General features: G+C 49.4%; 32 non-coding genes across 32 annotated transcripts; all 32 read left to right on the plus strand.

Moving 5' to 3' along the window:
* Positions 1–6214: 6214 nt before the first annotated feature.
* Trnaw-cca (transfer RNA tryptophan (anticodon CCA)) lies at positions 6215–6286 on the plus strand. Its single transcript has one exon. It is a non-coding gene; the product is annotated as a tRNA-Trp (tRNA).
* Positions 6287–6661: 375 nt separating this feature from the next.
* Trnaw-cca (transfer RNA tryptophan (anticodon CCA)) lies at positions 6662–6733 on the plus strand. Its single transcript has one exon. It is a non-coding gene; the product is annotated as a tRNA-Trp (tRNA).
* A 375-nt stretch (positions 6734–7108) lies between these two features.
* Trnaw-cca (transfer RNA tryptophan (anticodon CCA)) lies at positions 7109–7180 on the plus strand. The gene has a single exon. It is a non-coding gene; the product is annotated as a tRNA-Trp (tRNA).
* Positions 7181–7555: 375 nt separating this feature from the next.
* On the plus strand, positions 7556–7627 carry Trnaw-cca (transfer RNA tryptophan (anticodon CCA)). Its single transcript has one exon. It is a non-coding gene; the product is annotated as a tRNA-Trp (tRNA).
* A 375-nt stretch (positions 7628–8002) lies between these two features.
* On the plus strand, positions 8003–8074 carry Trnaw-cca (transfer RNA tryptophan (anticodon CCA)). The gene has a single exon. It is a non-coding gene; the product is annotated as a tRNA-Trp (tRNA).
* A 375-nt stretch (positions 8075–8449) lies between these two features.
* Positions 8450–8521, plus strand: Trnaw-cca (transfer RNA tryptophan (anticodon CCA)). The gene has a single exon. It is a non-coding gene; the product is annotated as a tRNA-Trp (tRNA).
* Positions 8522–8896: 375 nt separating this feature from the next.
* Positions 8897–8968, plus strand: Trnaw-cca (transfer RNA tryptophan (anticodon CCA)). The gene has a single exon. It is a non-coding gene; the product is annotated as a tRNA-Trp (tRNA).
* Positions 8969–9343: 375 nt separating this feature from the next.
* Trnaw-cca (transfer RNA tryptophan (anticodon CCA)) lies at positions 9344–9415 on the plus strand. Its single transcript has one exon. It is a non-coding gene; the product is annotated as a tRNA-Trp (tRNA).
* A 375-nt stretch (positions 9416–9790) lies between these two features.
* Trnaw-cca (transfer RNA tryptophan (anticodon CCA)) lies at positions 9791–9862 on the plus strand. Its single transcript has one exon. It is a non-coding gene; the product is annotated as a tRNA-Trp (tRNA).
* A 375-nt stretch (positions 9863–10237) lies between these two features.
* Positions 10238–10309, plus strand: Trnaw-cca (transfer RNA tryptophan (anticodon CCA)). The gene has a single exon. It is a non-coding gene; the product is annotated as a tRNA-Trp (tRNA).
* A 375-nt stretch (positions 10310–10684) lies between these two features.
* On the plus strand, positions 10685–10756 carry Trnaw-cca (transfer RNA tryptophan (anticodon CCA)). The gene has a single exon. It is a non-coding gene; the product is annotated as a tRNA-Trp (tRNA).
* Positions 10757–11131: 375 nt separating this feature from the next.
* Positions 11132–11203, plus strand: Trnaw-cca (transfer RNA tryptophan (anticodon CCA)). The gene has a single exon. It is a non-coding gene; the product is annotated as a tRNA-Trp (tRNA).
* A 375-nt stretch (positions 11204–11578) lies between these two features.
* Trnaw-cca (transfer RNA tryptophan (anticodon CCA)) lies at positions 11579–11650 on the plus strand. The gene has a single exon. It is a non-coding gene; the product is annotated as a tRNA-Trp (tRNA).
* A 375-nt stretch (positions 11651–12025) lies between these two features.
* Positions 12026–12097, plus strand: Trnaw-cca (transfer RNA tryptophan (anticodon CCA)). Its single transcript has one exon. It is a non-coding gene; the product is annotated as a tRNA-Trp (tRNA).
* Positions 12098–12472: 375 nt separating this feature from the next.
* On the plus strand, positions 12473–12544 carry Trnaw-cca (transfer RNA tryptophan (anticodon CCA)). The gene has a single exon. It is a non-coding gene; the product is annotated as a tRNA-Trp (tRNA).
* Positions 12545–12919: 375 nt separating this feature from the next.
* Trnaw-cca (transfer RNA tryptophan (anticodon CCA)) lies at positions 12920–12991 on the plus strand. Its single transcript has one exon. It is a non-coding gene; the product is annotated as a tRNA-Trp (tRNA).
* A 375-nt stretch (positions 12992–13366) lies between these two features.
* Positions 13367–13438, plus strand: Trnaw-cca (transfer RNA tryptophan (anticodon CCA)). Its single transcript has one exon. It is a non-coding gene; the product is annotated as a tRNA-Trp (tRNA).
* Positions 13439–13813: 375 nt separating this feature from the next.
* Positions 13814–13885, plus strand: Trnaw-cca (transfer RNA tryptophan (anticodon CCA)). The gene has a single exon. It is a non-coding gene; the product is annotated as a tRNA-Trp (tRNA).
* A 375-nt stretch (positions 13886–14260) lies between these two features.
* Positions 14261–14332, plus strand: Trnaw-cca (transfer RNA tryptophan (anticodon CCA)). The gene has a single exon. It is a non-coding gene; the product is annotated as a tRNA-Trp (tRNA).
* Positions 14333–14707: 375 nt separating this feature from the next.
* On the plus strand, positions 14708–14779 carry Trnaw-cca (transfer RNA tryptophan (anticodon CCA)). Its single transcript has one exon. It is a non-coding gene; the product is annotated as a tRNA-Trp (tRNA).
* Positions 14780–15195: 416 nt separating this feature from the next.
* Positions 15196–15267, plus strand: Trnaw-cca (transfer RNA tryptophan (anticodon CCA)). Its single transcript has one exon. It is a non-coding gene; the product is annotated as a tRNA-Trp (tRNA).
* A 375-nt stretch (positions 15268–15642) lies between these two features.
* On the plus strand, positions 15643–15714 carry Trnaw-cca (transfer RNA tryptophan (anticodon CCA)). The gene has a single exon. It is a non-coding gene; the product is annotated as a tRNA-Trp (tRNA).
* A 375-nt stretch (positions 15715–16089) lies between these two features.
* Trnaw-cca (transfer RNA tryptophan (anticodon CCA)) lies at positions 16090–16161 on the plus strand. The gene has a single exon. It is a non-coding gene; the product is annotated as a tRNA-Trp (tRNA).
* A 375-nt stretch (positions 16162–16536) lies between these two features.
* Trnaw-cca (transfer RNA tryptophan (anticodon CCA)) lies at positions 16537–16608 on the plus strand. The gene has a single exon. It is a non-coding gene; the product is annotated as a tRNA-Trp (tRNA).
* A 375-nt stretch (positions 16609–16983) lies between these two features.
* Positions 16984–17055, plus strand: Trnaw-cca (transfer RNA tryptophan (anticodon CCA)). Its single transcript has one exon. It is a non-coding gene; the product is annotated as a tRNA-Trp (tRNA).
* Positions 17056–17430: 375 nt separating this feature from the next.
* Trnaw-cca (transfer RNA tryptophan (anticodon CCA)) lies at positions 17431–17502 on the plus strand. The gene has a single exon. It is a non-coding gene; the product is annotated as a tRNA-Trp (tRNA).
* A 375-nt stretch (positions 17503–17877) lies between these two features.
* Trnaw-cca (transfer RNA tryptophan (anticodon CCA)) lies at positions 17878–17949 on the plus strand. The gene has a single exon. It is a non-coding gene; the product is annotated as a tRNA-Trp (tRNA).
* Positions 17950–18324: 375 nt separating this feature from the next.
* Trnaw-cca (transfer RNA tryptophan (anticodon CCA)) lies at positions 18325–18396 on the plus strand. The gene has a single exon. It is a non-coding gene; the product is annotated as a tRNA-Trp (tRNA).
* Positions 18397–18771: 375 nt separating this feature from the next.
* On the plus strand, positions 18772–18843 carry Trnaw-cca (transfer RNA tryptophan (anticodon CCA)). Its single transcript has one exon. It is a non-coding gene; the product is annotated as a tRNA-Trp (tRNA).
* Positions 18844–19218: 375 nt separating this feature from the next.
* Positions 19219–19290, plus strand: Trnaw-cca (transfer RNA tryptophan (anticodon CCA)). The gene has a single exon. It is a non-coding gene; the product is annotated as a tRNA-Trp (tRNA).
* Positions 19291–19665: 375 nt separating this feature from the next.
* Positions 19666–19737, plus strand: Trnaw-cca (transfer RNA tryptophan (anticodon CCA)). The gene has a single exon. It is a non-coding gene; the product is annotated as a tRNA-Trp (tRNA).
* Positions 19738–23386: 3649 nt separating this feature from the next.
* Positions 23387–23458, plus strand: Trnaw-cca (transfer RNA tryptophan (anticodon CCA)). The gene has a single exon. It is a non-coding gene; the product is annotated as a tRNA-Trp (tRNA).
* The last annotated feature ends 316 nt before the right edge of the window (positions 23459–23774 follow it).

Here is a 23774-nt window from a genome sequence, read left to right on the forward strand (position 1 = left end):
CTGAAACCGCTCCGAACGCGAATCAAAGGTAACGCGTGTAGCAGAATTTCAGCAGCAAAAGTGTTTTCGAAGATGCCGTTTTGCTGCATCTTCGGCAGTGTTGTTAACAAACGACCCTGTCCAAGTTAGTGGTGAAGCCGTCGAAGCGGCCATCTCGCAACACTGACAAACACCAAATGGCCGCCGTTGCGCACTTGCGTGCCTCATCGGCGGTACTCTGACACCTTATCTCGTGGCACTCGTCTCAGCATCTGTGGCCTATTCGCCATCCCGACGCCACCGTCGTGTTAAGCGGGACTCCCACGACGGACGAGACCGCTCGCGGAGGCGGACGGATATGTGGAGTCAACACAACGTCATCGGATGGTCCGGCTCGGCGCAACGAATTTCCTCTAGGTGGCGTTGCTCGGCGACGCATCCACACGTGGGGAGTGACTAGGAGACGACAACGCGGAGGAAGCGAGGCGGCTCTCGACCGCTCACAGCACCCCAAATGACAAGGCGCACTTCTTCCTATTCTCTCGACAACAGCAGATCCAGCAGCAATATTATAAGCAGCGCGCCATATGTCACTGCCTTACGTGCCGACCCCGATGCGTTGAGAAAACCGCGTTCGCACCTGCTACAACCTAAAACCACGTGACTGCAGTTCCTAAAACAGGTTCAATTCACCGCGGTGGCCCGACGCAGTCGGCCGCAAATATGCGGAGGCATTTTCTTTCCTGGGCCATCCTTGGGCGGCCCCTGCCGAGGGGTAGAGTGTAAAATTGGTCACGTGAGCGGGCTCCGCGGGCCACAAAGACGTTATTTATCCGTCGTGTGAATCAAGCTTTAACTTCAATGCCTCCTGCACCACCCGGTTGCACGATTGGGGCTCTCCTCTCTCCCAACGGCGTGGGTCCCTACGGCAAGCAGGGGCTGCTCAACGCGAAAAATACTTTGCACGCCGGGGTTTAGCATGCCTCCCCGGGTGCCGCCATGTTCGAGCAGTTGGTGCGCCGCCATCCGCGCTGACATTTTTTTGTGGACTGTGAAAACAGCAGCTCCCGGCGTTGCCGTGGGCCGTCGCTGGCGTTGGACTGCGTAGTGCGCGGGTTGTTCCGGCGCCGAATCCTACTTTTTTTATTCGGCGTGTCCACAGTTTAATCCACAGTTGAACAGTGCACTATGAGGGACTTCACTGTGTGCAGTGCTTGCCTATATGTTACAACGCCCTATGAGGCTGTATATGTTGTAGTGCAGGGCTTTTTACGATCGGTTGCTGTTCCCTAATTTGCGATACCAGACTTTTTGCGGTCTATTTTTTTTTATTCCACACAGGTGGGTTAGCAATGTAACTCGCCAGTGTGTCACTGCGCCGTTGTGAACGGCCCTGACAACCATCGCTGGGGCAACATCTCCATTCAAAACAGTTGAGAAGGGCATAACGACAATACAATCGTCTTCATGTGCGTGGTCTATTCATTACAGGAATTTTGTGGAGGTCCTGAGTGCCGCCGGAACCGTCCGCGATGGCTCAGTGGCCACGACGTTGGGCTGCTTAGCAAAAGGACGCGTGTTTGATCCCGGCCTCGACGACCAAAAAAAACGAAAACGCCCTTGTGCAGACATTCTGACTTTATCGAATATCCCCAAGTGGTCGTATTTAATCCGTAGTCTTTAACTGTAGGGCTCGTGTCACAGCCCAAGGGTAGCTTTGGTGCGTCGCACCACCAAACGTTTTGAATTCGACTACCGGCCCCAAATTATCGCCGTGCTGAGCGGACACCTGGCAGTTTTTCCAGTCAGAGAGCTGGTCCCTTGCTTATTGACTTCCCGTGCATAGTTATTGCAAGCCTGTGCTCCTTGCACGTTAGCTATTTTAATTTCCTCGACACAAGGCCAGCAAAAATACACAACGGTGCAGTGACGAACGGGTACCTTCCGTACATCGCTAATTTGAGGAAGGGCGTGGTGAGGTGAGGGGGCTTAAAGAAAGAAGTCGACCAAAAACATTTGATATGGCAAAAAGCGCTACCGCAAACGACCGCAAAAACACTGGAGGCCACAATATAGCCCTCCAGGCTATGATCCCGACGAGAACAACGCATGTAGGGAGGGCAAGTAGCATTCGCGCGCTGTGTACAGAAATATGGTAACATTGCATACAGTTAAGTTCTGAGTCACCTGGAATTCTCCCTCATAGGGAACTGCTAAACTGTGGATCAAACTGTGGACGTACGTCGTATAAAATATCATGCACCCCTCCGTCTAACGACGACAATGGTTGAACGCGAAGGTTTCTCGTGATGTATTCTTTGGTTGGCCAATTTTTGGGTTGTTTAGTTGCTACTCTGGAGGTAGGCATAACTTCTCTACAATACCCAGCAAATCTCGGGTGTGCACTCCGTAGGCCTAACGTTTGGGTTTAGGGTCCGCGGCGCGAATCGGTACCTGCTGCTTAGCGCTTGCTTCGACTATGTCGATATGGACCACAATCGGCTCAGACAGAATACGTGGTCCATATCGACATAATCATCTGTCAGACAAGGCTGCCCCCTGTCACCGTTGCTGTTTGCATTGTACCTCGAGCCTGCTTGTCTCAGTATTCAGCAGAGTCAAAAAGTGAAAGTTTTGCTTACAATCGTGCGAAGTTAAAGTGCTTGCTTATGGAGATGATATAGCGTATTTTTGCGCTGACAAAAGGAGTGTCCAGGAAGCCCTTACAGTGACTAAGCAGTTCTGCGATGTGTCTGGTGCGGATGTTAATATGGAAAAAACTAAGGGATTTTGGATCGGACAATGGGGAACAAAACCATCCAGATTCGCTGGTATTATTTGGGAAAGCGCCCCACTTCAGTGCCTCGGCGTGCCGTTACATAAAATACGGAACACAGGACCTCATTGGTCATCAGCGCTCGGGAAAGCGCCCCACTTCAGTGCCTCGGCGTGCCGTTACATAAAATACGGAACACAGGACCTCATTGGTCATCAGCGCTCACGCAAGTCAAGCGCGCATCGCAGGCATGGAATGGGCGAGACCTCACTGTGTTTGCAGGTGGAAGAGTGTGTAATGTCTTTCTTGCCGCAAAGCTCCTTTATGTGCCTCAAGTGCTTTACTGTGCGCGAGCAAAAGTTCAGGCCCTACATAGAGATTTTGCAACATTTGTGTGGGGCTCTCAATGGGAGCCTATGCGCAGGGACAACTTGTTTCTTCCTTTAAAGGCAGGGGGCATTGGACTCATGCACTTGTTTGTGCACCAACTTGTGTCTCGTTTTTTCTTCTACAAATTGGTTGATCACCCACTTTTACTAACTGTACTTCAGCAGCGCATAAGTTTCCATTTGCCTTTTTTGCTTGTATGTACGGGCGAAGTCAATACGAAGCCTCCATGGAGATTTCTCAAAGGGGTCGTGGAGTCATGTAACTTTCTTACCGCGCGGTTTTCCTTGGAATATCTGTTCAGCATGTCAAGGAAAACTATGACGAACACTCTTATTGAAAGTCTATTCCCGGTGCCTGTTTATCGCCAGCCTTACTTAGGCCACCAGAAAAGCAATGTTTTAAAACGCGTAATGTGCATGTGTATCCCGCCAAATGCAAAAACATTTTTCTTCAAGCTTCATCCTTCCACACTCCCAGTTAAGACATAGCTGCGCGAAAAAGGAATGTCTATTCCTTGGTCGGACAATTGTCGCCTCTGTAATCAACCAGAGACAATTGATAATTGTTTTGTGTTGTGCCGGGACGCTGTGTTCTTGTGGGACGTTCTGCAGCGGACACTAAAAAAGGACATTGACATCACCCCGTACACCATTCGCTTCCTGCCATTTGAAGATGTTAATCGGGTGCCATATGACGTTTTCGTTCTCCTAGGATTGTTTAACTTGTGGAAGTGCCGCATGACTGATCGGCATGCGGAACCCCCCCGGCCGACCAAGTGCATTTTTCGGGAACAGGCGGCGTTGGTGCGGAGCGTTTATGCAGCGCAGAGTGATCCACCAGAGTGGCTGCCTCTTTTGGATGCGTGCGTTTGCTTGCCTGAGTCTTGATCTTTGTTCGACTGATGTCCTTGCACTTTGCTGTCTGTTAGTCTTTATATTGTGTGTTGAGTGTCTTGTCTTTTAAAGTTTTCTAAAATTCCCAAGCATTAAAGAAAAAAAAATGTCGATATGGACCAATAGGATAGAGGCCGGCTTCATAACGCGAAGGACGCAGGTTCGATTCCGGGCACGAGAAGCGTTTTTTTTTTTTCTTTCCCTTCACCAACTATCACTCTTGATCATGCCTAGAAAAGTTAGCTTTTCTGAGGGACGTATTGGCGTACAACGGCATCAGTGGGGACACCAAAGCTTTGCTTTTGAAGTACTTCATCGTCATCATCACCACAATCATAATTATCATCATCATCATCAAAGGAATCTCCCATGGATCTCCAATTATGCAGGTCCTGTGCTAACTGCGTCCAATTTATCCCCGAAACTTCTTGACCTCATCTGCCCATCTATCTGCCGCCTCCTGCCACCCTTGCTTCCTGTAGGGATCCATTCTCTTACCCTTAATGGCCAGCGGTTATTTTGCCTTCGCATTACATGCCCTGCCTACACCCAATTCTTCATCTTAATTTCTATTATTATGTCCTCAACACGTGTTTGTTCCCTGGCCCACTCCGCTCTCTTCCTCTCTCTTAATGTTACACCTATCCTCTTTCATTCCATTGCTCGCTCAGTCGTCCTAAATTTGAGTTGAAACCTTTTAGTGAGCCTCCCAGTTTCTTCCCCGTAGGTGAGTACCGGTAAGGTGTAGCCGTCATACACTTTCTTCTTTATGGACAGTGGTAGGCTGCCATTAATTATCTGAGAATGCCTGCCGAATGCTCTCCACCCCATTCTTATCCTTCTAATTATCTCTGTCTCATAGTTGGGATCCGGGGTCACTACTTGGCATCAGTAAATATATTCGCTTACCACTTACACTGCCTCGCCACCTATCACAAACCGCTTTGCTCTCCCGAGGTTATTTAGCAGTGCTTTCGTTTTCTGCATATTAATTTTCAGGCCCACGATTCTACTCTGCTGGTCCAGTGCGGTAATCATGCTTTGCAATTCATCCCCCGAGTTAAATAGCAAGGCAACGTCATCAGCAAATCTGAGGTTAATGAGGTATTCTCCATTAACCCTTACTCCCACCTGTTCCCAATCCAATGTACTGAACACCTCTTGCAGATATGCCGTGAATAACAATGGACAGATCGTGTCTCCTTGTTTGACGCCGTTCCTTATAGGTATTTTACCGTCCTCCGTATGGAGGATAATTGTCGCTGTGGACCCGTTCTAGAAATCTAGTATTCTTACGTAGTGCTCGTCTACACCCTGATTCCACAATGCCGAAATGACTGCTCAGGTTTGAACAGAGTCAAATGCGTTATCATGATCTGTGGAGGCTACATATAGGGGTTGAGTATACTCCGCGCATTTTTCTACCCCCTCATTGATCGTGTGAATATGGTCTATTATTGAATAGCCTATGGTCTATATGTAAATATGGTGTAAATGGTTGTCTGTGGTGTGAACATGGTCTATTGTTGAAAGCACTTATCCATTTCCAAATCGGAGTCGGCGCCAGTACAGACCGCGTGGTAGCAGTCCAGCGCAAGCGGCGGCCTGCTGCAGCGGCGGCAGCGTTGGTGCGTTGGTTGCCGCAGTCTCCCTAAAATGCCCGCACGGAGGCGCACCAAGCGCAGGATAATGACGGCCCCTTCAGAGGGCTGCAAAACTCTAACCATGACGCCCTCAGACTGTCCTTATGAATTGCTTTCGCCCTAATGAGAGAGGAACATTGTAGCGCTGCGCAAAGAGATAAATGCTTGGCTCAAAGCACATTTAGTATCTACGAAAGAGGGGCTATAAATAAAAAAAAAGGACAGAAACGGTGTACGGGTGCAGATCCATTTGATTTAAAGCCCCACGTCTTATCACAAAGTCTACCATCCTTCTAACTTTCAAGCCCATGGCGTTGGTGCACGAAACGTATATTACAGTCACACAGCGCACGACTTCCGGGGTCCCCTTGAACTGTAATAGTCACATTAGCGCACGATCCCATACTCTCGAAACGAACGTTCTTGAAACAGAGGAGCTTAATAACAGAACTCAATGATTGTGGACACCTGCAATCTTTCGTTCTAATAAAACGCAGGTATCGTATGCGTATTTTAGAGCGCCGCAGCTGTGCGGCCCGGTGGCGCAACGGTAGCGCGTCTAACTCCAGATGAGAAGGTTGTGTGTTCGAATCACACCCGGGTCACGAATATACCCGTTTCCTTTAATCCTTTTTGTTTCTACTTGCGATATTCCCGTTTCCCCCGCTGGATTTTCACGCGGCGTCTTCTAGGAAGCCGAATAATAGCCCCACGTCTGATCAAAAAGTCTACCATCCTGCCAACTTTCAAGCCCATGGCGTTGGTGCATGAAACGCATATTACACTCACAAAGCGCACGACTTCCGAGGTCCCCTTGGACTGCAGTAGCCACATTAGCGCACCGACCCCATACTCTCGAAAAGAACGTTCTTGAAACAGAGGAGCTATGTAACAGAACTCAATGATTGTCGACACCAGCAATCTTTCCTTCTAATAAAACTCAGGTATCGTATGCGTAATTTAGAGCGCCGCAGCTGTGCGGCCCGGTGGCGCAACGGTAGCGCGTCTAACTCCAGATGAGAAGGTTGTGTGTTCGAATCACACCCGGGTCACGAATATACCCGTTTCCTTTAATCCTTTTTGTTTCTACTTGCGATATTCCCGTTTCCCCCGCTGGATTTTCACGCGGCGTCTTCTAGGAAGCCGAATAATAGCCCCACGTCTGATCAAAAAGTCTACCATCCTGCCAACTTTCAAGCCCATGGCGTTGGTGCATGAAACGCATATTACACTCACAAAGCGCACGACTTCCGAGGTCCCCTTGGACTGCAGTAGCCACATTAGCGCACCGACCCCATACTCTCGAAAAGAACGTTCTTGAAACAGAGGAGCTATGTAACAGAACTCAATGATTGTCGACACCAGCAATCTTTCCTTCTAATAAAACTCAGGTATCGTATGCGTAATTTAGAGCGCCGCAGCTGTGCGGCCCGGTGGCGCAACGGTAGCGCGTCTAACTCCAGATGAGAAGGTTGTGTGTTCGAATCACACCCGGGTCACGAATATGGCTGTTTCCTTTTTTCCTTTTTATTTCTATTTGCGATGTTCCCGTTTCCCCCGCTGGATTTTCACGCGGCGTCTTCTAGGAAGCCGAATAATAGCCCCACGTCTGATCAAAAAGTCTACCATCCTGCCAACTTTCAAGCCCATGGCGTTGGTGCATGAAACGCATATTACACTCACAAAGCGCACGACTTCCGAGGTCCCCTTGGACTGCAGTAGCCACATTAGCGCACCGACCCCATACTCTCGAAAAGAACGTTCTTGAAACAGAGGAGCTATGTAACAGAACTCAATGATTGTCGACACCAGCAATCTTTCCTTCTAATAAAACTCAGGTATCGTATGCGTAATTTAGAGCGCCGCAGCTGTGCGGCCCGGTGGCGCAACGGTAGCGCGTCTAACTCCAGATGAGAAGGTTGTGTGTTCGAATCACACCCGGGTCACGAATATACCCGTTTCCTTTAATCCTTTTTGTTTCTACTTGCGATATTCCCGTTTCCCCCGCTGGATTTTCACGCGGCGTCTTCTAGGAAGCCGAATAATAGCCCCACGTCTGATCAAAAAGTCTACCATCCTGCCAACTTTCAAGCCCATGGCGTTGGTGCATGAAACGCATATTACACTCACAAAGCGCACGACTTCCGAGGTCCCCTTGGACTGCAGTAGCCACATTAGCGCACCGACCCCATACTCTCGAAAAGAACGTTCTTGAAACAGAGGAGCTATGTAACAGAACTCAATGATTGTCGACACCAGCAATCTTTCCTTCTAATAAAACTCAGGTATCGTATGCGTAATTTAGAGCGCCGCAGCTGTGCGGCCCGGTGGCGCAACGGTAGCGCGTCTAACTCCAGATGAGAAGGTTGTGTGTTCGAATCACACCCGGGTCACGAATATACCCGTTTCCTTTAATCCTTTTTGTTTCTACTTGCGATATTCCCGTTTCCCCCGCTGGATTTTCACGCGGCGTCTTCTAGGAAGCCGAATAATAGCCCCACGTCTGATCAAAAAGTCTACCATCCTGCCAACTTTCAAGCCCATGGCGTTGGTGCATGAAACGCATATTACACTCACAAAGCGCATGACTTCCGAGGTCCCCTTGGACTGCAGTAGCCACATTAGCGCACCGACCCCATACTCTCGAAAAGAACGTTCTTGAAACAGAGGAGCTATGTAACAGAACTCAATGATTGTCGACACCAGCAATCTTTCCTTCTAATAAAACTCAGGTATCGTATGCGTAATTTAGAGCGCCGCAGCTGTGCGGCCCGGTGGCGCAACGGTAGCGCGTCTAACTCCAGATGAGAAGGTTGTGTGTTCGAATCACACCCGGGTCACGAATATACCCGTTTCCTTTAATCCTTTTTGTTTCTACTTGCGATATTCCCGTTTCCCCCGCTGGATTTTCACGCGGCGTCTTCTAGGAAGCCGAATAATAGCCCCACGTCTGATCAAAAAGTTTACCATCCTGCCAACTTTCAAGCCCATGGCGTTGGTGCATGAAACGCATATTACACTCACAAAGCGCATGACTTCCGAGGTCCCCTTGGACTGCAGTAGCCACATTAGCGCACCGACCCCATACTCTCGAAAAGAACGTTCTTGAAACAGAGGAGCTATGTAACAGAACTCAATGATTGTCGACACCAGCAATCTTTCCTTCTAATAAAACTCAGGTATCGTATGCGTAATTTAGAGCGCCGCAGCTGTGCGGCCCGGTGGCGCAACGGTAGCGCGTCTAACTCCAGATGAGAAGGTTGTGTGTTCGAATCACACCCGGGTCACGAATATACCCGTTTCCTTTAATCCTTTTTGTTTCTACTTGCGATATTCCCGTTTCCCCCGCTGGATTTTCACGCGGCGTCTTCTAGGAAGCCGAATAATAGCCCCACGTCTGATCAAAAAGTCTACCATCCTGCCAACTTTCAAGCCCATGGCGTTGGTGCATGAAACGCATATTACACTCACAAAGCGCACGACTTCCGAGGTCCCCTTGGACTGCAGTAGCCACATTAGCGCACCGACCCCATACTCTCGAAAAGAACGTTCTTGAAACAGAGGAGCTATGTAACAGAACTCAATGATTGTCGACACCAGCAATCTTTCCTTCTAATAAAACTCAGGTATCGTATGCGTAATTTAGAGCGCCGCAGCTGTGCGGCCCGGTGGCGCAACGGTAGCGCGTCTAACTCCAGATGAGAAGGTTGTGTGTTCGAATCACACCCGGGTCACGAATATACCCGTTTCCTTTAATCCTTTTTGTTTCTACTTGCGATATTCCCGTTTCCCCCGCTGGATTTTCACGCGGCGTCTTCTAGGAAGCCGAATAATAGCCCCACGTCTGATCAAAAAGTCTACCATCCTGCCAACTTTCAAGCCCATGGCGTTGGTGCATGAAACGCATATTACACTCACAAAGCGCACGACTTCCGAGGTCCCCTTGGACTGCAGTAGCCACATTAGCGCACCGACCCCATACTCTCGAAAAGAACGTTCTTGAAACAGAGGAGCTATGTAACAGAACTCAATGATTGTCGACACCAGCAATCTTTCCTTCTAATAAAACTCAGGTATCGTATGCGTAATTTAGAGCGCCGCAGCTGTGCGGCCCGGTGGCGCAACGGTAGCGCGTCTAACTCCAGATGAGAAGGTTGTGTGTTCGAATCACACCCGGGTCACGAATATACCCGTTTCCTTTAATCCTTTTTGTTTCTACTTGCGATATTCCCGTTTCCCCCGCTGGATTTTCACGCGGCGTCTTCTAGGAAGCCGAATAATAGCCCCACGTCTGATCAAAAAGTCTACCATCCTGCCAACTTTCAAGCCCATGGCGTTGGTGCATGAAACGCATATTACACTCACAAAGCGCATGACTTCCGAGGTCCCCTTGGACTGCAGTAGCCACATTAGCGCACCGACCCCATACTCTCGAAAAGAACGTTCTTGAAACAGAGGAGCTATGTAACAGAACTCAATGATTGTCGACACCAGCAATCTTTCCTTCTAATAAAACTCAGGTATCGTATGCGTAATTTAGAGCGCCGCAGCTGTGCGGCCCGGTGGCGCAACGGTAGCGCGTCTAACTCCAGATGAGAAGGTTGTGTGTTCGAATCACACCCGGGTCACGAATATACCCGTTTCCTTTAATCCTTTTTGTTTCTACTTGCGATATTCCCGTTTCCCCCGCTGGATTTTCACGCGGCGTCTTCTAGGAAGCCGAATAATAGCCCCACGTCTGATCAAAAAGTCTACCATCCTGCCAACTTTCAAGCCCATGGCGTTGGTGCATGAAACGCATATTACACTCACAAAGCGCACGACTTCCGAGGTCCCCTTGGACTGCAGTAGCCACATTAGCGCACCGACCCCATACTCTCGAAAAGAACGTTCTTGAAACAGAGGAGCTATGTAACAGAACTCAATGATTGTCGACACCAGCAATCTTTCCTTCTAATAAAACTCAGGTATCGTATGCGTAATTTAGAGCGCCGCAGCTGTGCGGCCCGGTGGCGCAACGGTAGCGCGTCTAACTCCAGATGAGAAGGTTGTGTGTTCGAATCACACCCGGGTCACGAATATACCCGTTTCCTTTAATCCTTTTTGTTTCTACTTGCGATATTCCCGTTTCCCCCGCTGGATTTTCACGCGGCGTCTTCTAGGAAGCCGAATAATAGCCCCACGTCTGATCAAAAAGTCTACCATCCTGCCAACTTTCAAGCCCATGGCGTTGGTGCATGAAACGCATATTACACTCACAAAGCGCACGACTTCCGAGGTCCCCTTGGACTGCAGTAGCCACATTAGCGCACCGACCCCATACTCTCGAAAAGAACGTTCTTGAAACAGAGGAGCTATGTAACAGAACTCAATGATTGTCGACACCAGCAATCTTTCCTTCTAATAAAACTCAGGTATCGTATGCGTAATTTAGAGCGCCGCAGCTGTGCGGCCCGGTGGCGCAACGGTAGCGCGTCTAACTCCAGATGAGAAGGTTGTGTGTTCGAATCACACCCGGGTCACGAATATACCCGTTTCCTTTAATCCTTTTTGTTTCTACTTGCGATATTCCCGTTTCCCCCGCTGGATTTTCACGCGGCGTCTTCTAGGAAGCCGAATAATAGCCCCACGTCTGATCAAAAAGTCTACCATCCTGCCAACTTTCAAGCCCATGGCGTTGGTGCATGAAACGCATATTACACTCACAAAGCGCATGACTTCCGAGGTCCCCTTGGACTGCAGTAGCCACATTAGCGCACCGACCCCATACTCTCGAAAAGAACGTTCTTGAAACAGAGGAGCTATGTAACAGAACTCAATGATTGTCGACACCAGCAATCTTTCCTTCTAATAAAACTCAGGTATCGTATGCGTAATTTAGAGCGCCGCAGCTGTGCGGCCCGGTGGCGCAACGGTAGCGCGTCTAACTCCAGATGAGAAGGTTGTGTGTTCGAATCACACCCGGGTCACGAATATACCCGTTTCCTTTAATCCTTTTTGTTTCTACTTGCGATATTCCCGTTTCCCCCGCTGGATTTTCACGCGGCGTCTTCTAGGAAGCCGAATAATAGCCCCACGTCTGATCAAAAAGTCTACCATCCTGCCAACTTTCAAGCCCATGGCGTTGGTGCATGAAACGCATATTACACTCACAAAGCGCATGACTTCCGAGGTCCCCTTGGACTGCAGTAGCCACATTAGCGCACCGACCCCATACTCTCGAAAAGAACGTTCTTGAAACAGAGGAGCTATGTAACAGAACTCAATGATTGTCGACACCAGCAATCTTTCCTTCTAATAAAACTCAGGTATCGTATGCGTAATTTAGAGCGCCGCAGCTGTGCGGCCCGGTGGCGCAACGGTAGCGCGTCTAACTCCAGATGAGAAGGTTGTGTGTTCGAATCACACCCGGGTCACGAATATACCCGTTTCCTTTAATCCTTTTTGTTTCTACTTGCGATATTCCCGTTTCCCCCGCTGGATTTTCACGCGGCGTCTTCTAGGAAGCCGAATAATAGCCCCACGTCTGATCAAAAAGTCTACCATCCTGCCAACTTTCAAGCCCATGGCGTTGGTGCATGAAACGCATATTACACTCACAAAGCGCACGACTTCCGAGGTCCCCTTGGACTGCAGTAGCCACATTAGCGCACCGACCCCATACTCTCGAAAAGAACGTTCTTGAAACAGAGGAGCTATGTAACAGAACTCAATGATTGTCGACACCAGCAATCTTTCCTTCTAATAAAACTCAGGTATCGTATGCGTAATTTAGAGCGCCGCAGCTGTGCGGCCCGGTGGCGCAACGGTAGCGCGTCTAACTCCAGATGAGAAGGTTGTGTGTTCGAATCACACCCGGGTCACGAATATACCCGTTTCCTTTAATCCTTTTTGTTTCTACTTGCGATATTCCCGTTTCCCCCGCTGGATTTTCACGCGGCGTCTTCTAGGAAGCCGAATAATAGCCCCACGTCTGATCAAAAAGTCTACCATCCTGCCAACTTTCAAGCCCATGGCGTTGGTGCATGAAACGCATATTACACTCACAAAGCGCACGACTTCCGAGGTCCCCTTGGACTGCAGTAGCCACATTAGCGCACCGACCCCATACTCTCGAAAAGAACGTTCTTGAAACAGAGGAGCTATGTAACAGAACTCAATGATTGTCGACACCAGCAATCTTTCCTTCTAATAAAACTCAGGTATCGTATGCGTAATTTAGAGCGCCGCAGCTGTGCGGCCCGGTGGCGCAACGGTAGCGCGTCTAACTCCAGATGAGAAGGTTGTGTGTTCGAATCACACCCGGGTCACGAATATGGCTGTTTCCTTTTTTCCTTTTTATTTCTATTTGCGATGTTCCCGTTTCCCCAGCTGGATTTTCACACGGCGTTGTCTAGGAAGCCGAATAATAGCACCACGTCTGATCAAAAAGTCTACCATCCTGCCAACTTTCAAGCCCATGGCGTTGGTGCATGAAACGCATATTACACTCACAAAGCGCACGACTTCCGAGGTCCCCTTGGACTGCAGTAGCCACATTAGCGCACCGACCCCATACTCTCGAAAAGAACGTTCTTGAAACAGAGGAGCTATGTAACAGAACTCAATGATTGTCGACACCAGCAATCTTTCCTTCTAATAAAACTCAGGTATCGTATGCGTAATTTAGAGCGCCGCAGCTGTGCGGCCCGGTGGCGCAACGGTAGCGCGTCTAACTCCAGATGAGAAGGTTGTGTGTTCGAATCACACCCGGGTCACGAATATACCCGTTTCCTTTAATCCTTTTTGTTTCTACTTGCGATATTCCCGTTTCCCCCGCTGGATTTTCACGCGGCGTCTTCTAGGAAGCCGAATAATAGCCCCACGTCTGATCAAAAAGTCTACCATCCTGCCAACTTTCAAGCCCATGGCGTTGGTGCATGAAACGCATATTACACTCACAAAGCGCACGACTTCCGAGGTCCCCTTGGACTGCAGTAGCCACATTAGCGCACCGACCCCATACTCTCGAAAAGAACGTTCTTGAAACAGAGGAGCTATGTAACAGAACTCAATGATTGTCGACACCAGCAATCTTTCCTTCTAATAAAACTCAGGTATCGTATGCGTAATTTAGAGCGCCGCAGCTGTGCGGCCCGGTGGCGCAACGGTAGCGCGTCTAACTCCAGATGAGAAGGTTGTGTGTTCGAATCACACCCGGGTCACGAATATACCCGTTTCCTTTAATCCTTTTTGTTTCTACTTGCGATATTCCCGTTTCCCCCGCTGGATTTTCACGCGGCGTCTTCTAGGAAGCCGAATAATAGCCCCACGTCTGATCAAAAAGTCTACCATCCTGCCAACTTTCAAGCCCATGGCGTTGGTGCATGAAACGCATATTACACTCACAAAGCGCACGACTTCCGAGGTCCCCTTGGACTGCAGTAGCCACATTAGCGCACCGACCCCATACTCTCGAAAAGAACGTTCTTGAAACAGAGGAGCTATGTAACAGAACTCAATGATTGTCGACACCAGCAATCTTTCCTTCTAATAAAACTCAGGTATCGTATGCGTAATTTAGAGCGCCGCAGCTGTGCGGCCCGGTGGCGCAACGGTAGCGCGTCTAACTCCAGATGAGAAGGTTGTGTGTTCGAATCACACCCGGGTCACGAATATACCCGTTTCCTTTAATCCTTTTTGTTTCTACTTGCGATATTCCCGTTTCCCCCGCTGGATTTTCACGCGGCGTCTTCTAGGAAGCCGAATAATAGCCCCACGTCTGATCAAAAAGTCTACCATCCTGCCAACTTTCAAGCCCATGGCGTTGGTGCATGAAACGCATATTACACTCACAAAGCGCACGACTTCCGAGGTCCCCTTGGACTGCAGTAGCCACATTAGCGCACCGACCCCATACTCTCGAAAAGAACGTTCTTGAAACAGAGGAGCTATGTAACAGAACTCAATGATTGTCGACACCAGCAATCTTTCCTTCTAATAAAACTCAGGTATCGTATGCGTAATTTAGAGCGCCGCAGCTGTGCGGCCCGGTGGCGCAACGGTAGCGCGTCTAACTCCAGATGAGAAGGTTGTGTGTTCGAATCACACCCGGGTCACGAATATACCCGTTTCCTTTAATCCTTTTTGTTTCTACTTGCGATATTCCCGTTTCCCCCGCTGGATTTTCACGCGGCGTCTTCTAGGAAGCCGAATAATAGCCCCACGTCTGATCAAAAAGTCTACCATCCTGCCAACTTTCAAGCCCATGGCGTTGGTGCATGAAACGCATATTACACTCACAAAGCGCACGACTTCCGAGGTCCCCTTGGACTGCAGTAGCCACATTAGCGCCCCGACCCCATACTCTCGAAAAGAACGTTCTTGAAACAGAGGAGCTATGTAACAGAACTCAATGATTGTCGACACCAGCAATCTTTCCTTCTAAGTAATTTCCCAACCAGACAGAAGTCTGTCGAAATGTTCACTTTCAACTCAGGTATCGTATGCGTAATTTAGAGCGCCGCAGCTGTGCGGCCCGGTGGCGCAACGGTAGCGCGTCTAACTCCAGATGAGAAGGTTGTGTGTTCGAATCACACCCGGGTCACGAATATACCCGTTTCCTTTAATCCTTTTTGTTTCTACTTGCGATATTCCCGTTTCCCCCGCTGGATTTTCACGCGGCGTCTTCTAGGAAGCCGAATAATAGCCCCACGTCTGATCAAAAAGTCTACCATCCTGCCAACTTTCAAACCCATGGCGTTGGTGCATGAAACGCATATTACACTCACAAAGCGCACGACTTCCGAGGTCCCCTTGGACTGCAGTAGCCACATTAGCGCACCGACCCCATACTCTCGAAAAGAACGTTCTTGAAACAGAGGAGCTATGTAACAGAACTCAATGATTGTCGACACCAGCAATCTTTCCTTCTAATAAAACTCAGGTATCGTATGCGTAATTTAGAGCGCCGCAGCTGTGCGGCCCGGTGGCGCAACGGTAGCGCGTCTAACTCCAGATGAGAAGGTTGTGTGTTCGAATCACACCCGGGTCACGAATATACCCGTTTCCTTTAATCCTTTTTGTTTCTACTTGCGATATTCCCGTTTCCCCCGCTGGATTTTCACGCGGCGTCTTCTAGGAAGCCGAATAATAGCCCCACGTCTGATCAAAAAGTCTACCATCCTGCCAACTTTCAAGCCCATGGCGTTGGTGCATGAAACGTATATTACACTCACAAAGCGCACGACTTCCGAGGTCCCCTTGGACTGCAGTAGCCACATTAGCGCACCGACCCCATACTCTCGAAAAGAACGTTTTTGAAACAGAGGAGCTATGTAACAGAACTCAATGATTGTCGACACCAGCAATCTTTCCTTCTAATAAAACTCAGGTATCGTATGCGTAATTTAGAGCGCCGCAGCTGTGCGGCCCGGTGGCGCAACGGTAGCGCGTCTAACTCCAGATGAGAAGGTTGTGTGTTCGAATCACACCCGGGTCACGAATATACCCGTTTCCTTTAATCCTTTTTGTTTCTACTTGCGATATTCCCGTTTCCCCCGCTGGATTTTCACGCGGCGTCTTCTAGGAAGCCGAATAATAGCCCCACGTCTGATCAAAAAGTCTACCATCCTGCCAACTTTCAAGCCCATGGCGTTGGTGCATGAAACGCATATTACACTCACAAAGCGCACGACTTCCGAGGTCCCCTTGGACTGCAGTAGCCACATTAGCGCACCGACCCCATACTCTCGAAAAGAACGTTCTTGAAACAGAGGAGCTATGTAACAGAACTCAATGATTGTCGACACCAGCAATCTTTCCTTCTAATAAAACTCAGGTATCGTATGCGTAATTTAGAGCGCCGCAGCTGTGCGGCCCGGTGGCGCAACGGTAGCGCGTCTAACTCCAGATGAGAAGGTTGTGTGTTCGAATCACACCCGGGTCACGAATATACCCGTTTCCTTTAATCCTTTTTGTTTCTACTTGCGATATTCCCGTTTCCCCCGCTGGATTTTCACGCGGCGTCTTCTAGGAAGCCGAATAATAGCCCCACGTCTGATCAAAAAGTCTACCATCCTGCCAACTTTCAAGCCCATGGCGTTGGTGCATGAAACGCATATTACACTCACAAAGCGCACGACTTCCGAGGTCCCCTTGGACTGCAGTAGCCACATTAGCGCACCGACCCCATACTCTCGAAAAGAACGTTCTTGAAACAGAGGAGCTATGTAACAGAACTCAATGATTGTCGACACCAGCAATCTTTCCTTCTAATAAAACTCAGGTATCGTATGCGTAATTTAGAGCGCCGCAGCTGTGCGGCCCGGTGGCGCAACGGTAGCGCGTCTAACTCCAGATGAGAAGGTTGTGTGTTCGAATCACACCCGGGTCACGAATATACCCGTTTCCTTTAATCCTTTTTGTTTCTACTTGCGATATTCCCGTTTCCCCCGCTGGATTTTCACGCGGCGTCTTCTAGGAAGCCGAATAATAGCCCCACGTCTGATCAAAAAGTCTACCATCCTGCCAACTTTCAAGCCCATGGCGTTGGTGCATGAAACGCATATTACACTCACAAAGCGCACGACTTCCGAGGTCCCCTTGGACTGCAGTAGCCACATTAGCGCACCGACCCCATACTCTCGAAAAGAACGTTCTTGAAACAGAGGAGCTATGTAACAGAACTCAATGATTGTCGACACCAGCAATCTTTCCTTCTAATAAAACTCAGGTATCGTATGCGTAATTTAGAGCGCCGCAGCTGTGCGGCCCGGTGGCGCAACGGTAGCGCGTCTAACTCCAGATGAGAAGGTTGTGTGTTCGAATCACACCCGGGTCACGAATATACCCGTTTCCTTTAATCCTTTTTGTTTCTACTTGCGATATTCCCGTTTCCCCCGCTGGATTTTCACGCGGCGTCTTCTAGGAAGCCGAATAATAGCCCCACGTCTGATCAAAAAGTCTACCATCCTGCCAACTTTCAAGCCCATGGCGTTGGTGCATGAAACGCATATTACACTCACAAAGCGCACGACTTCCGAGGTCCCCTTGGACTGCAGTAGCCACATTAGCGCACCGACCCCATACTCTCGAAAAGAACGTTCTTGAAACAGAGGAGCTATGTAACAGAACTCAATGATTGTCGACACCAGCAATCTTTCCTTCTAATAAAACTCAGGTATCGTATGCGTAATTTAGAGCGCCGCAGCTGTGCGGCCCGGTGGCGCAACGGTAGCGCGTCTAACTCCAGATGAGAAGGTTGTGTGTTCGAATCACACCCGGGTCACGAATATACCCGTTTCCTTTAATCCTTTTTGTTTCTACTTGCGATATTCCCGTTTCCCCCGCTGAATTTTCACGCGGCGTCTTCTAGGAAGCCGAATAATAGCCCCACGTCTGATCAAAAAGTCTACCATCCTGCCAACTTTCAAGCCCATGGCGTTGGTGCATGAAACGTATATTACACTCACAAAGCGCACGACTTCCGAGGTCCCCTTGGACTGCAGTAGCCACATTAGCGCACCGACCCCATACTCTCGAAAAGAACGTTCTTGAAACAGAGGAGCTATGTAACAGAACTCAATGATTGTCGACACCAGCAATCTTTCCTTCTAATAAAACTCAGGTATCGTATGCGTAATTTAGAGCGCCGCAGCTGTGCGGCCCGGTGGCGCAACGGTAGCGCGTCTAACTCCAGATGAGAAGGTTGTGTGTTCGAATCACACCCGGGTCACGAATATACCCGTTTCCTTTAATCCTTTTTGTTTCTACTTGCGATATTCCCGTTTCCCCCGCTGGATTTTCACGCGGCGTCTTCTAGGAAGCCGAATAATAGCCCCACGTCTGATCAAAAAGTCTACCATCCTGCCAACTTTCAAGCCCATGGCGTTGGTGCATGAAACGCATATTACACTCACAAAGCGCACGACTTCCGAGGTCCCCTTGGACTGCAGTAGCCACATTAGCGCACCGACCCCATACTCTCGAAAAGAACGTTCTTGAAACAGAGGAGCTATGTAACAGAACTCAATGATTGTCGACACCAGCAATCTTTCCTTCTAATAAAACTCAGGTATCGTATGCGTAATTTAGAGCGCCGCAGCTGTGCGGCCCGGTGGCGCAACGGTAGCGCGTCTAACTCCAGATGAGAAGGTTGTGTGTTCGAATCACACCCGGGTCACGAATATACCCGTTTCCTTTAATCCTTTTTGTTTCTACTTGCGATATTCCCGTTTCCCCCGCTGAATTTTCACGCGGCGTCTTCTAGGAAGCCGAATAATAGCCCCACGTCTGATCAAAAAGTCTACCATCCTGCCAACTTTCAAGCCCATGGCGTTGGTGCATGAAACGTATATTACACTCACAAAGCGCACGACTTCCGAGGTCCCCTTGGACTGCAGTAGCCACATTAGCGCACCGACCCCATACTCTCGAAAAGAACGTTCTTGAAACAGAGGAGCTATGTAACAGAACTCAATGATTGTCGACACCAGCAATCTTTCCTTCTAATAAAACTCAGGTATCGTATGCGTAATTTAGAGCGCCGCAGCTGTGCGGCCCGGTGGCGCAACGGTAGCGCGTCTAACTCCAGATGAGAAGGTTGTGTGTTCGAATCACACCCGGGTCACGAATATACCCGTTTCCTTTAATCCTTTTTGTTTCTACTTGCGATATTCCCGTTTCCCCCGCTGGATTTTCACGCGGCGTCTTCTAGGAAGCCGAATAATAGCCCCACGTCTGATCAAAAAGTCTACCATCCTGCCAACTTTCAAGCCCATGGCGTTGGTGCATGAAACGCATATTACACTCACAAAGCGCACGACTTCCGAGGTCCCCTTGGACTGCAGTAGCCACATTAGCGCACCGACCCCATACTCTCAAAAAGAACGTTCTTGAAACAGAGGAGCTATGTAACAGAACTCAATGATTGTCGACACCAGCAATCTTTCCTTCTAATAAAACTCAGGTATCGTATGCGTAATTTAGAGCGCCGCAGCTGTGCGGCCCGGTGGCGCAACGGTAGCGCGTCTAACTCCAGATGAGAAGGTTGTGTGTTCGAATCACACCCGGGTCACGAATATGGCTGTTTCCTTTTTTCCTTTTTATTTCTATTTGCGATGTTCCCGTTTCCCCAGCTGGATTTTCACACGGCGTTGTCTAGGAAGCCGAATAATAGCACCACGTCTTATCACAAAGTCTACTATTCTGCCAACTTTCAAGCCCATGGCGCTGGTGCACGAAACGTATATTACACTCACAAAGCGCACGACTTCCGAGGTCCCCTTGGACTGCAGTAGCCACATTAGCGCACCGACCCCATACTCTCGAAACGAACGTTCTTGAAACAGAGGAGCTATGTAACAGAACTCAGTGATTGTCGACACCAGCAATAGGTCGTTCTAATATAACGCAGGTATCCTATCCGTAATTTAGAGCACTGGAGCTGTGCGGTCCGGTGGCGCAACCCACTTCCGGCCACCTCGGTGTGCGGACGTGTTTTTCATGAGCTCCTGGAGAGCGGATTTTGCGGCCCACCCGGGTCGCGGAAACAGGACCATGGAAAGTATTTCTCAGGAATACCAAGTTCTTCTGCCGACTCTGCCAACAGGTACTACTGTTTTGGATACTTTATTTTTTCACGCTGACATGAAAGGAAGGACCTACCGGGTGGAAGATTTTCGTGACATGCTGATAAGATTGGGAGCGCTCGCCGACGTTGCCGCGTTGTGGGCGTTTCAAATGAATCATGTTTGGGCTGTCACGTTCAAGAATGCCGAAGCACTGAAGAAAACGCTAGCTGCGAAGGAGGTGACGGTGAAGGAAAGGCGGTGTATCATCGTCGACTCCAGCAACCAAGACATTCGGCTCAAGCTGCACTGGGTTTTGCATAACGTGACCGACGACGATTTGCGGGTGGCTCTTGCGCCCTAGAAAAAGTGACCGAAGTAGCGAGGGAGCGGTGGCGAGTTCGCGGCTGTACCGAGCAAGCGTCAACGACGCGGTCCGTGTCGCTCAAACTGAAGGCCGGGCTGAAAGTGGAGGACCTGCCTCATCAGCTACGTGTCGCGGGGGACAATGCGCTGGTCGCTGTCCCGGGTAGCCCCCCTAGTGCCTACGCTGTCGCGGCACAGGTCACGTCCGCAGGGAATGTCGAGTGCCCCGCTGTGAAACGTGTAGACACTTCGGTCATGACGCCGCCGCTTGCGTCAAGACGTACGCAGGTGTCACTGGTCCAGCGGTCGTCGACGAAGCGTCGGAACACCTCATGGATGAAGCCGATGCGGAAGAAGCAGCCAGGGCACGAGAGGAAGAACCCTGTGCAGTGGCAATAGACGTCAAGGACGACGCCAACGGTGAAACGGGCAGCGACAAGGGGGAGGACGAGGCAAAGGGGGACGGCGGCCGAACGACCACCCCCGAGCTTCAACTACCCGGACTAGAAGGCGCCAAAGAGCAGCCAGAAGGCAAGCAGTGCGGTGAACCACAAATTGTGGAAGTGCTGTCCGCTACTGCAACCCAGCGAGCCGGCCCCACCAGCGACGGAAGCCAACCTCCTGTAAGCGACGACTGGCAAGGAACAACACCACAGGACGAGGCAGACGCTGAAATGGCCGACGCCAATGGTGGGAGTGGCAAACGGGTCCGGGACGTCGACGACGATGACGAGGACGAAGGCTCCGGGAACACTAGTGCGTGTGAACTGTCTACGGAAACCGGTGTTCGGCGTCGACCGAAACTGAAGGTGAGGCCGAACATTCCAACGGAGAGACATAAGAGTGCATCGAAGCCCCCCAAGAAATGAGGATGGACACGTGTCGAAAGCAGAGACTTGTAATGGCAGACTCAAAGCCCTCAACGACCTTGCAAAGTGCCCTCGAGGTATGCCACCATCACGAGGTTTTTTGGGTTTGGGTGTGTGTGTGTGTGTGTGCTTGCGTGTGTGTGTGTATGCGTGGGTGGGTGAGTGTAGTGGGTTGCCAACAGTGTATTGAGAGATGCAGCGAAATTTCTGCTCCTAGTCTGTGTCATTAATCGAGACATCAATGGATAAAACAGCATTGTGAATAGGTACGATAAACGTCCGGGATTTCGCGGCCAGCAGGAGGCAGTGCCAGCTGAGTATGCTCTTTATTGAACATGACCTTGACCTCATCGCCATTCGAGAGACTAAGGTAAAAACTGAGGAGCAGACGGAGCAGATTATTTGGCAGTTTCGAGGAAACTACAACGTGTGTGTTTGCCATGCTGTGCGTACGTCAGGGGGCTGTTTACTTTTACTGCCTGAGGTCAGATCAGCATTTGGAATTTCTCTGTATGCATCTCGGAAGGATGGGAAGTTTCTCACAAGTGAGGAATACCGAGATGACAAATATGTGGAAATTGTCCTGCTGTTCGGATTGTATGCGATTTTGCGGTCTCGCACGGAACACGTCCTTTGTTTGGAGGGAGCAAAAGTCCGCGTGGACGCATTTTTGTGCCGCATTTGCCTACACCAGCTCTCTGTTAAAAAGTGCAGACAACAAGCTATCCAGCAAGTGCAAAGTAGTGCAGTCGCAATTGCACAGACGCGTCCATCCGTGATTTCAAAATGAACCAGTGTATCTGTGTGTTTCACTTCGCTGAGTACACTCTGTTATGTCAACGGCCTCTGATGTATAAAGGCAAAGACTGCCTTTTTTACTATGTACATAGTACTGGTTTTTAAATGAAGCTAAAAAAAAGAAAAAAGGCCCAGTCGCGCAATGGTAGCGCGTCTGGCTCCAGATCAGCTAGTTGGATGTTGGAATCACACCCGGGTCAGGAATAAAGCCGTTTCCTTTTTTCCTTTTTATTTCTACTTGATATTCCCATTTCCCCAGCTGGATTTTCACGCGGCGTCTTCTAGGAAGCCGAATAATAGCACCACGTCTTATCACAAAGTCTACCATCCTGCAAGTTTCAAACCTATGGCGTTGGTGCACGAAACGTATATTACACTCACAAAGCGCACGACTTCCGGGGTCCCCTTGGAATGCAGTAGCCACATTCGCGCACCGACCCCATACTCTCGAAACGAACGTTCTTCAAACAGAGGCTACGTAACAGAACTCAATGATTGTCGACACCAGCAATATATAAAACGCAGGTATCCTATACGTAATTTAGAGCACCGTAGCGTTGCGGCCCGGTGGCGCAACGGTAGCGCGTCTGACTCCAGATCACGGTTTAAGGACAACTTTTTAAGATTCTTGACGGTGACAGACGATGAGACAAAAGAAAATTTAGAAGTACCAATTACAGTGGACGAGGTTAAGAAGGCTATCGACGAACTAAGTCCGGGAAAGTCTCCAGGCCCAGACAGGTTGTGCACGGCGTTCTACAAAGCCTTCCGCAATGACTTAAGTGCAGTGTTGTGTGGCCTGTACAAGCCTACAAGCAGGAAAGACTGCACACTGTCCTTGCACACTGTCCTCATACCGAAAACAGACGTAAGCGAAGAGCTCAGAAAAGTTACTGCGTATAGGCCAATATCTTTAATGAATGTTGATTATAAAATTTTAATGAAAGTTTTAGCAAAGAGATTACAGAGTGTGATAACGAACATAGTGGGTGAACACCAAACATGTGGTATAAAGGGAAGGTCTATCACAAGTAATATACATATAGTACGGAGCATTCTCGAATGTTGTGATAGCATAAATGACGTTGTATTCTATCCGTAATTTAGAGGACCATAGCTGTGCGGCCCGGTGGAACAACGGTAGCGCGTCTGACTCCAGATCAGAAGGTGGTGTGTTCGAATCACACCCGGGTCAGAAATATAACCGTTTCCTTTTTTCCTTTTTATTTCTACTTGCGATATTACCGTTACCCCAGCTGGATTTTCACGCGGCGTCTTCTAGGAAGCCGAATAATAGCACCACGTCTTATCACAAAGTATACCATTCTGCAAGTTTCAAACCCATGGCGTTGGTGCACGAAACGTATATTACACTCACATAGCGCACGACTTCCGGGGTCCCCTTGGAATGCAGTAGCCACATTCGCGAACCGACCCCATACTCCCGAAACGAACGTTCTTCAAACAGAGGCAACGTTACAGAACTCAATGATTGTCGACACCAGCAATTA

The sequence above is a fragment of the Haemaphysalis longicornis genome, unplaced genomic scaffold (assembly GCF_048455015.1).
Source record: "Haemaphysalis longicornis isolate Haplotype H1 unplaced genomic scaffold, Haemaphysalis longicornis Haplotype H1 scaffold_1, whole genome shotgun sequence".
Lineage (NCBI taxonomy): Eukaryota > Metazoa > Arthropoda > Arachnida > Ixodida > Ixodidae > Haemaphysalis > Haemaphysalis longicornis.